Source organism: Bidens hawaiensis, unplaced genomic scaffold (assembly GCF_021521415.1).
Source record: "Bidens hawaiensis isolate Kalapana, Puna unplaced genomic scaffold, B.hawaiensis_p1.1 tig00014644_1, whole genome shotgun sequence".
NCBI classification, from domain to species: domain Eukaryota; kingdom Viridiplantae; phylum Streptophyta; class Magnoliopsida; order Asterales; family Asteraceae; genus Bidens; species Bidens hawaiensis.
The window spans coordinates 531084-540825 of record NW_027492278.1 but is presented as its reverse complement, the minus strand read 5'-3'; positions in this window follow the sequence as shown (position 1 = coordinate 540825).

Genomic DNA, 9742 nt, shown 5'->3' with positions numbered 1-9742 from the left:
TTTAAATATGTAATAATATGTATTAATAAGTAATAAATAATACATGTGCAAACAAAATAATGTGATTAATAATCAATCAAACCATGAGCAAATAGTGTTTCAGTTGACCATGCCTCACGAACACGGGCTATGCCTACTATGACTAGCATATAAATGTGATTTTCGGTTGACTATGCCTCACGAAAACGGGCTATGGCTACTAGGATGGCGCATGATTATACTATAATTTGATTATGATGATCCCCTCCGAATATGATAGAATGCAAGCACATAAGCAAGTAACAAATAACATTTGATCGAATACACACAATCATTTGTTTGCTAGTTTTGTGTATGTATGTATGTAATATAAAAGAAGTATTAGTATGCATATGTCCCCAAAATGCTTAAAAACAGTAAAATTAAAAGGGGAATGATATCTAACCTTGACGATTAAGTGAATAAGCCTAGAGATAGAATAAAAGAGCAAAGTTAACAAGACAATTTTTCTGATCCAACTAGATCTGAGACGTATACAAAACAAAATAGAGTCAAAACCGAGAATATAGCCTCTAGAATCAATCCAAAAAGATATCTAGAACTCCGGTTATGAGATTTTCAGTAAATAAGCGAGCTGGTACTAACTAGAATCTGAACAGCGAGTCGGGAGTCGGGTTTTGGTCAATACACTCAAAATCTCGAGATAAAACTAAAAGTATTCTAGATAGAGAGCTAATTCAGATCAGAAGATATAGTAATTGAAAAATCATTAAAATTGACTTTTATGCCCCTAAACGGGTCGGAAAGCAATTGACCGACAAAACCACATCCATCAGCAAAATTGATCGAGGGATTTTATTCTACTGATAAGAACCTACAATTTTGAAGAAGACAACTTACCTGAAGATGAATAGAAGAATGAGAAAATCATGGTCAAAGAAGCCTTGAACACTATAGTTAACTAGTCTTGAAAGAATTCGATTAAATTTGAAGAATATGATGATGGGGAAGAAGAAATTCGGGGGTTTGATGTAATGAACAACCAAGGACAGTATTTTTTGGAATTTAGATTATGTTATTTTAAATAATAAAGTCCGTAAATTCGTTTATTTGGTAAACGAACTCGTTTAGGAAACAAAATAATCAATAAATGACAAAATCATGTCCAATATCTTAAAGATCTTGTCTTAAGCATCAAGAAAATGACTTTGGGATAATTTAAAACATTAATTTACATAACTTGGAGATTAAGTTCCGTTGATTTAGTCAAAAATATGAAAAAATTGGCAAAATTAGTCCCTGCAGTTCCCGAAAATTCATTTTAGCTATTTTAAGCAATTTTAAGAGTTTCTATGGACTATTTGGCATAATTATAATGCTTGAAAACTTTCCTTAAAAGGATATATGTTTTGTAGAGTTTGTATTTTTACTGAGACTCGATCTGGCCTTCCTCGGGGACCACTTTGTCTTTCTTGTAAGCCTATGTATTTAACGTTTAATCCAAGACATCATAATTTATAAGTGGAAGGGCCTAGATGTAAAATTTTTATAACATGAACCCTAAAACTCCTTCTCCTTCCTTCTAGTTCCGATCGGCGCCTCTCACCAGCCTCCCTCCTCAATTTTCGTGCATGTTCTAGCCATTCTACGGCCTCCCGAGACTAACTCAAGGTTGATTCTATCTTAGTATAACTTTTTTCACCATTAAACCCTTTGTTGAACATGTTAGGGTTGAGTTTTGATGATAACAGTTTGCTGACAGATTCGTACTCGTTTATTGTAGGGTCTGTAACTCGATGATAATCCGTTGTTTTAGATCGATTCTTGATTCCATAATGTTCTACTTTGAGTCTAGTTTTCAGAAAAGTATAATATGTAATTTTTGGACGAGATTTGAATGGTTTTTATGAATTTATAAGATCGAGTGTCAAAGTTGATGCGGGATGACGGATTCTGGTCTGTCTTCCCGACATCATAACTCTTTTTCAACAAGTCCAAATTAGTTGGTTCCACTTATGGAACTAAATATTGGGGCTGAATTGGTTGTCGGTTACTCAAACGGCGCGAATTCGCGTTTATTAGGTAGTTGGTGCGTTGTGCTTGCGGATTATCGACCCATCCAACTCGTGTAGTGTCGTGTGGACTTGTTGGCTGTGATTTTATTAAATTTGGTCCACACGGGACTGAGTTGGTTGTTAAGGGCATAAACAACTCATAAACGCGCATATTCGTTCAACTAGCAACTTCCGGGGGTATTTGGGAATCCTTTGTCACCGGGATTAGCCAAGGGATGTTTTGGTAAATACAAGGCCCCGGGGGCTGTTGTAATTGAACTTGGTGATGTCGAGGCTTTAGGAAACTCGAACCATGTTAGAACGCCTCGTAGGATAAATGAGTCCTTTCGGTGTCGTTAGTAATGATTGTATGTAAACTGACAAGCGTTTGAGTTGTGGGGTTACCTAGGGGTTCTCTAGCTCGTGGTAATTTCGTGCCTTGTGTCAGGTGAGTCCATGATGCCCCTTTTCACTCTTTCAAATTTTGGGCTCGCATACACACCGAACTGTTTTTACTTGATAAACCGCTTAAATGATTTTGCATAGACTCAGTTGTACTATGGTATTTTTGTGATGATATTTAAGTATGTATATACATGTGTTACCTTATGGCCCATAGGATTACTTGTAGTGTGGTATATCTTGGAATAATATATACGTATGTTTATACATGTGTTACCTTATGGCCCATAGGCTTACTTGTAGTATGGTATATCTTGGGATGTTATATATGCGTGTTTACACATGTGTTACCCTATGGCCTATGATTAGTGATGTTGGTTAGTCCTTAGTGACTAAGGATGGCTTACTTGTGATATGGTATATTTTGGGATTATATATATATATATATGTATATATATATGTATATATATATATATGTATATATGTATGAGCATGTGTTACCTTATAGCCTAAGATGGTTGATGTTATTTAGTTCCTTGTGACTAAGAATGATGTGAGTAGGCTTATTGATGTGTGTGTGCATGGTGATCAAGCCCGGGTCAAAAATATTACTTGGGTTTTCAAATCCCTTGGTGAAGAGGCCCGTGTGGCGTGATCATCATTTTGGCGGGTCAAATATATTACTTGGGTTTTAAAATCCTGTGGTGAAGAGGCCCGTTGTATGTTAAACCGTGATCGGGTCAAATATATTACTCGAGTTATGCTCGTGGTGAAGAGGCCCGTATCACGTGTTTGGATGTGTAAGTCGTGACCGAGTCAAATATATTACTCGGGTTTGACTCGTGGTGAAGAGGCTCGTGTCACGTGCTTAGGTCTTACCGCGTCCGGGTCAAAAATATTACTCGAGTCTTGACTCGTGGTGAAGAGGCCCGTGCACGCGTGTTTGACCAGGAATGTATTATTTGGTGAAATATATTTATTTATTTTATTATTATTCTCTCTACTATTTTAGAGCTATAACTTTGAAATAAAGAATGAATATTGTTTATGAAAACTTAAACTCACTCAGCTCTAGCTGACTTTGTGTGTATGTGTAACGTCCGTAAATTTCCGATAAAAAAGTTTAACCTTGTAGTGTTGTGTGCACCTTCAGGCTTGACCCGACATTCTTCCGAGAGCTTCTGGCCACCCTCGTAAACGTTTCTCACTTAACTTTTCTTAGAAATTCGATCATTAGTAAAGTGGAGGGGCTAGGATGTATTATTATTATATCATTATACAAAAAAAAAAAAAAAACATAACCCTAAACCTTACAAGGTCCGATCGGCGCCCCCCCCCCTTCCCCCTCTATTCTTGATTTTCGTGCAAGACCAGCTCGTTCCGGCCATCCAAACTTCAATTCCAGGTCGGTATTATATGTCTACAAATTTTTTTCACCTTAATTCATCCATATGGCGCGTTTATTCGTCGAAATTCGGTTGTTTTTAGGCTTGTTGGGTGGCTGTCCAATTGGGCAGTTTCGGGGCTATTTCGGCTAAGGTTTTTGCACCACAATCTTCCTAGGTATGTCCTATATAACATACTAAAATTTCATGGTCATTGGAATTGGTTTTGGCCAATTGTTAATAGTTTGAAACTAGGATTCGGTTGACTAGTTTGTGAGTTGTTGTGTTTAACGCGTTGTTTGAGGGAATTGACAACCAATTCGAATGTTGTAGACTCGGCATGATATGTTGGATGTGAAAAACTGATTTTTTTTGAGTATTTGGGGTGAATTGGTTGTCGGTTGCTTGAACGGGTCGGTACGGCGCAAATTCGCGTTTATTGGTAATTTGTGCATCGGGCTTGCGAATTACCGACCCATTCAACTCGTGTAGGGTCGTGTAGACTTGTTGGCTGTGATTTTACTAAATTTGGTCCACACGGGGCTGAGTCGGTATCTAGGTGCTTAAACAACCCGTTAACGCACGTATTCGATAAAGTCAACAACTTTCGGGGGTAAATTGGGAACCCTTTGTCCCCGAGATTAACTAAAGGTGGTTTTGGTAAATACATGGCCTCGGGGCCTGATTTAATTGAATGTGGTAATGTCAAGGCTTTAGGTCAATCAAATCATGTTAGAACGTCTCGTAGGATAAACGAGTCGGTACGTTTAGTTAGTAATCTTTGTGTGCAATCCGACAGGCTTGTAAAATGTGGATTGGCTATGAAGTTCTCAAACTCTTTGGTGTTTGTGTGGCTCGTTTCAGGTGAGTTCATGATGCCCTTTTTACTCTTTTACGATTTCAGCTAGCCTACACACCGAAATCCAATTTTATACGATTTTACTCGTTACAACTATTTGAATGGTATTACATGGTCTTACTCGTGATTGTGCATTTTGAAAGCTATATTCGAATTATTTTACATGCTTTAGGATATTTTAGACTCGTTTATGGTCTTATATCCTTTAAGGTTATATACATTATTGATGGTCTAGACTCGAGGATGTTAATAGACTTGGTAGTAATTGAATATGAGTAGACCTATTTACTTAGTTCACGTATGGGATGATATATATATATAGATATATATATATGTATGTATGTATGGAGGTATGTATGTATGTATGTATGTATGTATGAGTATGTGTTACCTTATAGCCTACGGTTGTGTGATGATATTTACTCGGGTTTAAAAATCCCGTGGTGAAGAGGCCATTGTATGTTGAGCCGTGATCAGGTCAAATATATTACTCGGGTTGTACCCGAGGTGGAGAGGCCCTTATCAAGTGCTTGGATGTGTAAGCTGTGACCGAGTCAAATATATTACTCGGGTTTGACGTGGTTGAGAGGCTCGTGTCACATGCTTTGGTCTTACCGCCTCCGGGTCAAATATATTACTCGAGTCTTGACTCGTGGTGGAGAGGCCCGTGTACGTGTGTTCGAAGATGAATGTATTATTTGCTGAATTATATTAATTATTTTATTATTATCCTCTCTATTGTTTAGAATTATAAGTTTTGAAATAAAGTATGAAATATTGTTTATGAAAACCTGAACTCACTCAGCTCTAGCTGACTTTGTGTGTATTTTAGTTTGACTTTCAAGTTAAGGATTGGAGGTTACCGCTTGGACGTGCTGGAGACTACTCGGAAGGTTGAAGGCATTTCTGGTCAAGGATTTCAAATAAAACGGATATTTTATTTACATTCAATTTTGGACACTTGTACCCCTGTTTGGGACTTTTAATACTTAAATTTTTTCCGCTGTTATTTACTCTGAACTGGTTTTAAATACAAAGAATTGTTTGGTTTTATATTTTTGTGAAATTGTGGATGTGATTACCAACTGTAGGATTCCCAGGATTCGGGGGTCTTACAAGTTGGCATCTGAGCCATGGTTCGAGGGATCCGAGCATTCTCGAATGCTTGGACTCGAACTGTAAAACGAAAGACTAGAAATGCCAACCGCGAGTAGCTGCACGCGAAGAGGTAAATTTTACAATTGTTATTTATTTTTATAAGCAATAGAGTTCTATTATGTGCATATTTGCTTAAATGTTAGATGGGATGCTAATATGGTTAGGGGCAGGGGGTACTTAGGATGGGCGGGTAAAGTAAACAATTAATAACACTTGAACAACGTTATTAGCAGTTTAGCATTACCTACCATGTTCTAAATACTACTTGTGTCTGACCGTGTCAGGATTCTGTCTTTGTAGGAATAGGATATGACCAATACCCGTTCAGCAAAAAGGGGTCGTCCTAGTGGTCGTGGTCGTAGGCCACGTGCCGAGACTGAGAGGGAGAGCCTGACTCCGCAGGAAGAAGGTACCCCGATTCAGGGAGAGGGGGATAACCCCGCTTTAAGCCCCGCTATACGCGCGGCCATCGCAGATGAGGTTTATCAGGTTCTCCAGAGCGTTATTCCCAAGATTGTTGCGGAGACGATTAGGGTTGCAAAGGAGTCCACGGTTGGTAAGGGTACGGATAAGCAGGGAAAGGGTCAAGAGGCTTGGGTTGATGATGAGGTGGTGGTGTCAAGTGAGAAGGAGGAGGAAGTTTGTGCGTGTAGTGTATCTTCTAGAGGTTGTTCGTATGGGGGTTTCAAGAAGTGTGACCCTCCCGCTTTCGATGGTACTAAAGATGCGTTGGCAGCTCATCAGTGGGTTAGAGAAATGGAAGCCGTATTGAGGGTTAGTAAGTGCAAAGAGGAGGATATGTTAACTTATGCTACTGCCTCGTTTCGTTCTGAGGCGCTGTGTTGGTGGGATAATCTAGCTCAAGCTATGGGTAATCGTTCTATTAGGAGGATGGCTTGGGAAGAGTTGAAACAGTTGGTTATCGATCATTTTTTGCCCTCCGCATGAATTAGATAAGATGGAGCATGAGTTCTTAGTTTTAGAAGCGGGTGATATGTCACATCGAGAGTATACTACAAAATTCAACCAAATGGCTCGCCTATGTCCCGATCTAGTTACACATGTAGATAAAATAATCAAAACGTACGTGAAGGGTCTACCGGTAGATGTTCGTAGGGGTGTGGTGACCACCGGCATAAGCTCTTTCCATTCGGTGGTTACCCTAGCAGGTATATTGTATGAACAGAGAGAGATGGTGAGCCCAACTGAATCTGGAAAGGATTGGAAACCGAGCTCTAACTCCAACGGCAAACATTATGGGGGCAATGATTCTGTGTCGCCTGGGAAGAAAGCGAGGACCGAGACATCGGACCGTAAGAGTAAGGGGTATAGCGATGGATGCAGGAAGTGCCGGAAGCCGCATCGGGGGGAATGCAAGCCTGGGGCTATGCCCTGTTTTCGTTGTGGGAAGATTGGACACGCCAACTATGAGTGCCCGACTTTGATTTGTTTTCGATATAGGGGGTCTGGACATTTAGCGTCAAATTGCCATACCAATAGGGCAGGGGAGTCCGAGCAAGGGACTTCCTCGAGGGGGAAAATGGAAGAAAGACCGAAGGTTAAGGCGAGTGCCTTTAGTATCTCGACGAAGGAGTCAAAGGAGGACACGTACACCATTTCAGGTAATCCTTTTGATCATTTTATTTGATACATTGCGCTTTCTATTTATCTCCCTCTCGAATGCTTTTGTGTGTAATCCTTTGGCTAGGAAGTAGTACGATATCATTAGTAGGGGTACTATTTATACCCATTCTGTGTATGATGTGATGTTTTGAATTGTCGCAACCCGCGCTTGTTCCTGTGTAGCGGGATTCGGGGACGAACCCCATTCTTAGGGGAGTAGACTTGTAACGTCCGTAATTTCCCGATAAAAAGGTTTAACCTTGTAGTGTTGTGTGCACTTTTGGGCTTGACCCGGCATTCTTCCGAGAGCTCCTGGCCACCCTCGTAAACGTTTCTCACTTAACTTTTCTTAGAAATTAGATCATTAGTAAATTGGAGGGGCTAGGATGTATTATTATTATATCATTATACAAAAAAATAAATAAGTAAATAAACATAACCCTAAACCTTACAAGGTCCGATCGGCGCCCCCCCCCCTTCCCCCTCTCTTCTCGATTTTTGTGCAAGACCAGCTCGTTCCGGCCATCCAAACTTCAATTCCAGGTCGGTATTATATGTCTACAACTTTTTTTTCACCTTAATTCATCCATATGGCGCGTTTATTCGTCGAAATTTGGTTGTTTTTAAGCTTGTCGGGTGGCTGTCCAATTGGGCAGTTTCGGGGCTGTTTCGGCTAAGGTTTTTGCACCACAATCTTCCTAGGTATGTCCTATATAACATACTAAAATTTCATGGTCATTGGAATTGGTTAGGTCGGCCAATTGTTAATAGTTTGAAAACTAGGATTCGGTTGACTAGTTTGTGAGTTGTTGTGTTTAACGCGTTGTTAGAGGCAATTGACAACCAATTCGAATGTTGTAGACTCGGCATGATATGTTGGCTGTGAAAAACTGATTTTTTTTGAGTTTTTGGGGTGAATTGGTTGTCGGTTGCTTGAACGGGTCGGTACGGCTCAAATTCGCGTTTATTGGTAATTTGTGCATCGGGCTTGCGAATTACCGACCATTCAACTCGTGTAGCGTCGTGTGGACTTGTTGGCTGTGATTTTACTAAATTTGGTCCACACGGGGCTGAGTCGGTATCTAGGTGCTTAAACAACCCGTTAACGCCCTTATTCGATTAAGTCAACAACTTTCGGGGGTAAATTGGGAACCCTTTGTCCCCGGGATTAACTAAGGGTGGTTTTGGTAAATACATGGCCTCGGGGCCTGATGTAATTGAATGTGGTAATATCAAGGCTTTAGGTCAATCAAATCATGTTAGAACGTCTCGTAGGATAAACGAGTCGGTACGTTTAGTTAGTAATCTTTGTGTGCAATCCGACAGGCTTGTAAACTGTGGATTGGCTATGAAGTTCTCAAACTAATTGGTGTTTGTGTGGCTCGTTTCAGGTGAGTTCATGATGCCCTTTTTACTCTTTTACGTTTTAGGCTAGCATACACACCGAAATCTAATTTTATACGATTTTACTCGTTACAACTATTTGAATGGTATTACATGGTTTTACTCGTGATTGTGCATTTTGAAAGCTATATTTGAATTATTTTACATGCTTTAGGATATTTTAGACTCGTTTATGGTTATATCCTTTAAGGTTATATACATTATTGATGGCCTAGATTCGAGGATGTTAATAGACATGGTAGTAATTGAATATGAGTAGACCTATTTACTTAGTTCACGTATGGGATGATATATATATAGATATATATATACATGTATGTATGTATGGAGGTATGTATGTATGTATGTATGTATGAGTATGTGTTACCTTATAGCCTACTGTTGTGTGATGATATTTACTCGGGTTTAAAAATCCCGTGGTGAAGAGGCCATTGTATGTTGAGCCGTGATCAGGTCAAATATATTACTCGGGTTGTACCCGAGGTGGAGAGGCCCTTATCAAGTGCTTGGATGTGTAAGCTGTGACCGAGTCAAATATATTACTCGGGTTTGACGTGGTTGAGAGGCTCGTGTCACATGCTTTGGTCTTACCGCCTCCGGGTCAAATATATTACTCGAGTCTTGACTCGTGGTGGAGAGGCCCGTGTACGTGTGTTCGACGATGAATGTATTATTTGGTGAATTATATTAATTATTTTATTATTATCCTCTCTATTGTTTAGAATTATAAGTTTTGAAATAAAGTATGAAATATTGTTTATGAAAACCTGAACTCACTCAGCTCTAGCTGACTTTGTGTGTATGTTAGTTTGACTTTCAGGTTAAGGATTGAAGGTTACCGCTTGGATGTGCTGGAGACTACTCGGAAGGTTGAAGGC